This window comes from Engraulis encrasicolus, chromosome 7 (assembly GCF_034702125.1).
Source record: "Engraulis encrasicolus isolate BLACKSEA-1 chromosome 7, IST_EnEncr_1.0, whole genome shotgun sequence".
Taxonomy (NCBI): domain Eukaryota; kingdom Metazoa; phylum Chordata; class Actinopteri; order Clupeiformes; family Engraulidae; genus Engraulis; species Engraulis encrasicolus.
In genome coordinates this window covers 54677132-54685537 of record NC_085863.1, presented here as the reverse complement: position 1 = coordinate 54685537, position 8406 = coordinate 54677132, and the positions used below count along the sequence as shown (strand labels likewise).

General features: G+C 39.3%; 1 pseudogene; it reads right to left on the bottom strand.

The window, feature by feature from the left end:
• Positions 1 to 2831: 2831 nt before the first annotated feature.
• Positions 2832 to 6416, bottom strand: LOC134451877 (toll-like receptor 13; annotated as a pseudogene).
• Positions 6417 to 8406: the final 1990 nt, after the last annotated feature.

Sequence of the window (8406 nt, the reverse complement as noted above, 5' to 3'; positions counted from 1 at the left end):
AGGGACTCCCCTCTTTGATGTCACAGCCCAGCTCATTAGTCACACCAAATTTCACAGAATTCACACTTTGAGTTGCCATTTTCACAAGTTCCTCCAGGATGATTGGGTTCAAAGTCTCATCGATGCTATCAGAAAAAACAAGGCTTTAATGGGAATGACCGTTTGTTTTCGTTTCATAAACACTTTAAATGGGTTGGGGCCCAGCTACCTTAGGGACATGATTCTGCTTTACTCACCGGCTAGGCACCTTAGGTCCTTAGAACATAACCTCCTGATTCTACCTAGAATCAACACTAAGCGTGGGGAGGCTGTTTTTAGTTTTTATGCTGTAAGGCTCCAGAACCAGCTTCCCGATGATATCAGAAGTGCCCCAACAATACAGTTTTTTTAAACTAAACTAAAGACTAAACTTTTTACAGAAGCCTTCTCTTCAATATTTTATGGGGGTTTTTGTATCTGTTGTTTTTATTTTCTTCTTGTTTTTCATCCTGCCTCTTTTTCTCTGGTTTTTACCTATCTTGCCTTGTGTGCGCCATGTGTTGCTTTTGTTTTTATGCTTTTATGCTAGTGTTTTTCTCTCTTCTCTCTTTTTTGTATGGTTTTTATCACTGTACAGCACATTGAATTACTCTGTGTATGAAATGCGCTTTAGAAGTAAAATTGCCTTGCCTTGCCTTGCCTTCAATGTCCCTCAAGAACAAGCTTACTTTTGTGGCCTACAGGACCTCTTTTGTAAGTTGTTTTGGATTGAAGTGTCTGTCTAATATTATAAATGCCTTATTATGCGTTATAAATACAAGGATGTTATTTATTTTGGCCTATGTATTTATATTGTAAGGCTATTTATATTGTAAGGCTAACTGTTGATATAATACATCATGAAGCATTATGAGTGTAGCCATAAGGCATTGTGACTATGATGCGCATTATCATTCATTCATTATAAATACGCTCATGGTGCACTATAGTAAAGTGCTTTAAGTAAAGTGTTACTGCATATTGATTAAATACAAAACTAAACAAACCAGTCCTTCCAAAAAAAAATAATGTTTGTAATTAGTTTTACTTAAAAAGAATAAAACAAAAAATAGACAAAAACAACTTTTGTTAATCCCTCAGACAATATCAGACAAGACAATATCTCATATCAGACAATACCTTACATTATTTAAAAAAACACATGCAAAAGACAAAATCCCCTGAATTGTCAATACTGATTTCGAACAATGTGAGTTTGATTTTTTTTTCAAGATTACTCAGTTCGAGACTACTTACTGAAGAGTATGCTCTAGACAATGTAAGATTATACAAAATCACAATCTATAGACCTCATTCACAATAATTCCACTGATTCTAAACAAAGCCAGTTCTTCCAAAGAAATAAAGTTTGTAATTAGTTTTACTTAAAGAGGATAAAACAATAAAATAGACAAAAACAACTTTTGTTAATCACTCAGATATCAGACAATACCTTACATTATTTTAAAAAGACATGCAAAAGACAAAATCACCTGAATTGACAATACTGATTTCGAACTATGTGAGTTTGAGATTTTTTCAAGATCTCAGTTCAAGACTACATACTCTACTAAAGAGTAAGCTCTATACGATGTAAGATTATAAAAATTCACAATCTATAGACCTCATTCTGAATAATTATCCCACAGATTGAACCATTCACAATTAAATGAAATCAACAACAAAAAAGATACCAACGGGGAGTAGTCTATAGCCTAACTAACCCTCCTGGGTTCAAAGAGAACCAAATTAGGGATCTGTGCACTACAGTAGAGAAGCAAGCTTTTTCGTGTGATTGTCAGAGAGCAACCACAAGATCTAACACTGTACGGTCCAGTTCTCGATTCTGGTTGGCTCATAGCTGTGGTCAATCGAGCGTAAACCTTCACCTTCCACCTGAAGATTCTATGCACGTCCGTTAGACCAAGTGCATCTACGTCGGCAATGAGAATATTTTGCATTTGGGGTAGGAAGTCTGCAAGAAGAGCACATCTTTGCACCATCTGTGGTTAGGGTATCAGTATGATTGCAAAGACATTTCATTCCTGCGGTGTTAATCGCCTCCTTGTCGAGTTTTTTGTAGCGAGTGTGTGTCTGGCAGCGCGACGCACGCACGCCGAGTAACGTTGCCGGGGTAACCACAATCACTTCCTCAACCGCAACGGATCAAATTAATTGTTATTAAAGCATTTTTAAAGACATTTGGTCAGCAATTAAGTGTAACAGTGTTAGACAAGCAATAAGCCAATTGAGTCAGTGGGTTGTGCTCAATTGATAACGGGCAAGGAGACGTTTACGGCACGCTGCTTCGCGTCATGCCCCACTCCCCTTGGCTGTTATCAATTGAGCACAACCCACGGCCTCTCGTGGTTTACTGCTTAATTAAGTGGTGGTCACTGCATAACACTACCTTCTTCCCTTCCTAGCAGAATGTGATAATTCCATTACACTTGGCTGACACTTTTTAAATCCAAAAATATTTACAGATATTTACAGGGTATTGATTACAGCCTGGAGCAATGTGGAGTAAGGTGTCAAAGTCACTTCAGCAATGGATGGAGGTGTGGGGACATAACTTGGGATTCGAATCTGCAACCCTCTGCAACCACCTCCCTAACCATTAGGCCATGGCAGCCCTACTGTATTCCTTTTTATCCCACTGATTTTAGCAGTTCACAAAATGAACAAAATCTTTACTAAATGGGAATAGCCTAGGCCTATAGTTGGCCGTCCTAAATGGCGAGGGGAAACAAAGGTCACTGTGCACTACACTAAAGAAGCACGCTTTTTTTGTGATTGTCAGATCGCAACTATAAGCCAAGTGGTGGTCATTCCATCACACTGCCTTCGTCCCTTCCTAACGGACTGTGATTGTCTTCCTTTTTAGCATTTATAGCCATTCGTAGTTTCTCCCAGAAGATTCTCTTATCCTCTCCATGTTTTGGCCAGCAGAGATACGTCTGCTTCTTAACCAGCTTTCGCATCCTGTGGTACGGGGACAGCTGTTGAGCAGGGATGTCTTCCAGCACGACCAGGATGAGCACGTCATTGTTCTCGTCAAACAGCCGGAAGCTGGCGACCTGAATCTCCTTAGAGCACCACTCGCTCCTCAAGTAGTTCCGCGTCACCACACAGATGGTCTTTCGGCTGCTGTAGATGCCGTCCACAATGTTGTCAATGATGGGCTTGCCTGGCTCAAAGTCTCGGTGATGGAGACACAGTCTCCATCCTTGTTCGGTCTCCAGATGGGGCAGCAGTTCCTGAAGGACCCAAAGTTCATCGTGGGAGTTGTAGGAGACAAAGGCATCGTAGAGGAAGCCATGTTGCCTCTGTCTCCGCTGCCTCTTGCTGTCATACAGGTAGGCTAAGAGCAGGTAGTATGCGTAGACCAGCTGAAATCGCACAAAGTCGTACGTGAAAGCCACCAAGAGGGTAACAATCACCAGAGAGAAGCTTCCTACAAAGTAAATGAACTCCAAATTCAAGGTGCAGGAGCTTGTATTCAAGTCTTCCAGGTATTTACCTTGGGCTACTGGGGGATAGCTACACTGATATTTATTAAAGTATATTACCTGAGTCTGTGCTGACTTATTAGCCCAGTGAAGTAACCATTCATTGCTACAGTCACAAATGAATTTGTTGTTTCGAAGATCAATATTTCTTAGATTTGGAAGGGACTCCATTATAGTCTGATTGATAACTTGTAGCTGATTGTTCTTGATCTGAAGATTTCTGAGTTGAGAAAGGTTTGCATCAATTACAAAGTTTAGTGATGTTAGTGAGCTTTGTTCTATATTGAGCGCAGACAGTGCAAGAATGGGATGGAATACCTTTGGAGATAAAGAATTATCCATCGTAAATGCATTCTTGCTAAGGTCCAGGTAACTAAGTTTCGGAGTGTATGAGAAAGTCTCTGGGCAGACATATTTGATGTTGAGGTTGGATCCATAAAAGGAGGTCAAGGAGCTCAGGCCTTCCAGCAGGTTACAAGGCAAGTTGGTCATGCCCCGTCTCTGGTCAGCAATAAAGAGCTTTTTCAGGGACTTTAACGGTGCAAAAGGTGGAAGTTCAGATAATTGTGCGTCGAACGCTATGTAATTGTCATTTAAATTTAGCTCTTCCAGGTTGTCCATACCTCTAAAAATTTCTAGATAGGGAATTGTGCTTTGACTAAGGTGGTTGCCAGTAAGGACCAGTTCCTTCAAATTGTGTAGTCCTTCGAAAGCTTTGGGTGATATGATTTTAATTTGATTATCGTAAATGCTCAGATGTTGAAGAGCATCCAGTCCTTTGAAAGTCCCTTTAGACAGTCTACTTATCTTATTGCTGTTTAAGTCCAAATATATTAGTTTTGGAAGATAGCCCTTAAATATATGTCTCACATCAACTAGCTTATTTGATCCCAATTTTAGTACCTGCAAGCTTGGCAGATTTTGAAAAGTACAATGATCCATTGTGCAAATTCTATTGCGGTATAGGTATAGCCTTTCCAAAAGGGGTAAATTACTGAAATCAGAACACGTGACTTGGTGTATATGGTTGTTGGAAAAGTCAAGCTGTGAAAGCGTGGGTAGAACATGCAGGGTGCCATTGAATTTGGTAATCTTTGTATGTCTTACTGTCAGTCCCTTGAGGTGATTCAGTCCATGAAATGCTAGTGGAGATATTTTAGATGTTGTGGTGTCTGTAAAATATAGGACTTGTAATTGGTGGCATGATTTGAAAAAGTGGTTACTTAGTAAAGAGATGCCTGGTTGAACTAAGCGAAGATTTTGTACTTGGCTGCAGGTCCTCTCTAAAAAGTCTTCAAAATCCGGTGGGTATAAATAACTGATTTCTAGATTTTTCAGGGATGAATTGAAGGTTTGTACGAATTGTGCTGCTGAATCCTCAAATGTTTCTAATTCACTCACATTCAGCGTCTCCACTGAACCAAGAAAAGAGTGATTCACTATATTCCATTGTAAAGGCGGTGCATAACCTCGGGAGACATCCAAATAGCAGAGATGTGGTAGGACATTGTTCGTTATCTGAAATGCCTTTAGTGGGTTCCAAAATAAATCAAGTCTCCGTAGTTGCAAAGGTGTATTTGAAAGTTCACGTGACACAAAACTGGTGATGCTGTTGTTTTCAATTTTGAACTCAAATAAATTTGGTAAGTGCAGTATAGTCTTCACAGACTCCATGCGAGTGAGTCGGTTATTTGCCAGATTCACATGAGTCAAATTGTGTAGGGAAACAAAAGCAGACGGATCAATTTCCTCTATTTCGTTTCCATCAAATCGCAGCACAGTGAGGCTAACTAGTCCCCTTAGACAGCCTTTAGTTACATGTTTTAGCCGATTGTTAGACATGTAGAGTTTGCGTAGGTGAATGAGCTCTTGAAAACTGCCATCATCAATACTAGAGATGGTGTTGCTCGACGCATTAAGTGCTCTTAAACTTGTGACATTCCTGAAGTCTGTCAACTTGACCTCTGAGATGGAATTGCGGGAAATATCCAGTTCCTTAATGTGAATGGGTAGTTGCAAGTGAACTGCTGGAACTGTTGTCAAGTCCATGCCACTGCACGACACATAGCACATGGTGTCATTGGGCAACACAGTAACATTGCAGTTTCGCACAAAGAACTGGTGTGATGGGACACTAAGAAGCCCATAGAGAAAGACGTGAAAAAGTGTGCCTTCCATAGAAGTCATATTTCTTCACAATAGCAGTTACTTGTAGTACCCTCAGACCGTGTCCATGATCTGAAATAAAGCAGTCGAAAAAAGAAAATTAATTGACAACTCACACAGTAGAGTCTAGTAAATGAGGATGAATTTGGAATGACTCTCTCCCTCCCTCTCTGGTAGATTGTCAAAACAGCTAAGGCGTAATCAAATGGATTTCTTTTTCTGCCAACCTCCAAAACGGTTATAGTTGAGGTCTCAATGCTCAATTAAATTAACAAGAACCATCACATATTACATATCATTTTGATACGTGGCTCCGAGCACACTGCAGCCCAATACAACTCACAGTAATTATATCTGCCTAGAGGTTGACAAGACACATTACCAAATGGGTTGGCAATGCCTTTTGCCCCAAAATTGGCAAATCAAATTCTAGCACTTGTCAGATAGTAGCCTGGGTCTACCAATCCTAGTCGTGTAAACAAGAAAAAAAAACAGACCTAAAAGTAAATTTGGTGAGGGCAATGACGTCACATTGGCTATCTCTATTGGTATCTCTACTGCATTAATGAAATCTTAAGATATAACAGGTACTGTAATTCATAGTAGATGTACTGAGGCAGGAAAAGCCACAGACTTACCACACTGTATGTTGGTCTGCGTTCCGATGATGTCTGATGACTGACCTTTCAGGGAATAGTGTTTCCATTGCTGGTAAGTCATTAGACACATGTAGGATGTGAAATTGGCGACGCCTAAGCTACTGTTTTTACAGCTTCAGAAAGCAGAAGTGCCTTATGACAACGGCTACTGATATTACTGTGTATAAAAAGATTGCAGCATTTATTATTGTAGCATTTATTGTAGCATTTATTATTATGTATTACAGCACTTCACTTACAGTGAGGAGAATAAGTATTTGATCCCTTGCTGATTTTGTTGGTTTGCCCACTGATAAAGACATGATCATTCTATAATGTTAATGATAAAATGTATTATAATATAGAGAGACAGAATATAAAAAAGAAAATCCAGAAAATAACTTTGAAGAATATATTTTAATTGATTTGTATTCCATTGAGGAAAATAAGTATTTGACCCCTCTAGTCAAAAAAGACAAAATACTTGGTGGCAAAGCCCTTGTTTTCACATACAGAGGTCAGATGTTTCTTTCAGTTAATTACAATGTTTGTGGGTATATTAGAAAGGATTTTTGTCCACTTTTCTTTGCAGATCATCTCTAAATCACTTAAGTTGTATGACTGTAGCTTGCCAAATGGGAACTTCTGTTCCCTTCACAGGATTATTATAGGGTTAATGTTTGGAAACTGTCTTGGCCACTTCATGACATTAATGTGCTTCTGCTTGAGGTACTCCTTCGTTGCTTGGGCTGTATGTTATGGATTATTATCATTTTGGGGGGCTAATCCATGACCCACCTTCAGTCTAGTGGTGGTGGGAAAGAGGTTGGCATGCAGCATTGTACGTTTACATGTCTCCCTCCATCCATTTCTTGACGATGTGAAGTTGTCCTGTGTCTTGGCCAGACAAACAACCTCAAAACATAATGTTACCACTTTCATTTATGATGTTGGAGAAGGTGTTGTTCTTGGGATCATAAGCAGCATTTCTCTTCCTCCAAACACATTGAGTTGTGTTAATGCCAAACAGTTTGATTTTGGTGTTATCTGATTCCAGCACCTCCCAATCATATCCTAATCTAGTTTGACGTTCATTGGCAAACCTCAGGTGAGTCTGAACAGGTTCCTTCTGAAGCCGGGGTACCATACATGCACTGCAGGATTTTAATCCGCTGTGGTATCAAGTGTTTCCAATAGTTTTCTTAGTGATTGAGGTCCCAGCTGCCTTGAGATCATTTCCTAGCTCCTCCCATACAGTTTTAAGGTGCTTTATCTCCTTTTTTCTGGTTATTAAATTCCCACAAGGTCAAATCTTGTATGGAACCAGAGACAGGCCTAAGATTGATGATTGATGATCATTTTGTATGTCCTAAAATTGGGAAGAAATGCACCAACAGTTTGCTCTTTAATATCCAGGAGCCCATTTCAGCCTTATTGACTTCTAAAATCTTGTCCCTGACATCCTTTGACAGCTTTTTGGTCTGTCCCATGTTGGCGAGTTTAGTTTGATTGAATTGAATGATTCTATGGACTGATTCTGCAGATTCAATGTGTCTTTTCTGCAGGTTACTATTAACAGGTGTGTTCAATTCAGATAAGAAGTTGATTTGAAGTGCCATTTGATCTGCGGGATCAGAACTCTTAATGGTTGGCAGGGGATCAAATACTTATTTCCCTCAATTAAATATAAATCAATTATTATATATTCTTTAGAGTTAATTTCTGGATTTTCTTTTTGATATTCTGTCTCTCCATATTAGAATACATAATATCATTAACATTAAAGACTGATCATGTCTTTATTAGTGGGCAAACCAACAAAATCAGCAAGGGATCAAATACTTATTCTCCTCACTGTACCTTTATGAGACTCAACCCGTTAAGACATGGCGTTATAAATTTGCTGTTACCAGAATGGCAATGACCAAGTCATAGTGCATTACTAAAGGCCCTGTGTTATGTCATAGTATTGTAGTAGCCTACTACTGTATGGTAGTTAATTTTTCAATGATTATTACAGCATGCCACTGGAGGTATGGCATGTGTTAAGGGCCCACAAAAATGTCAACAAA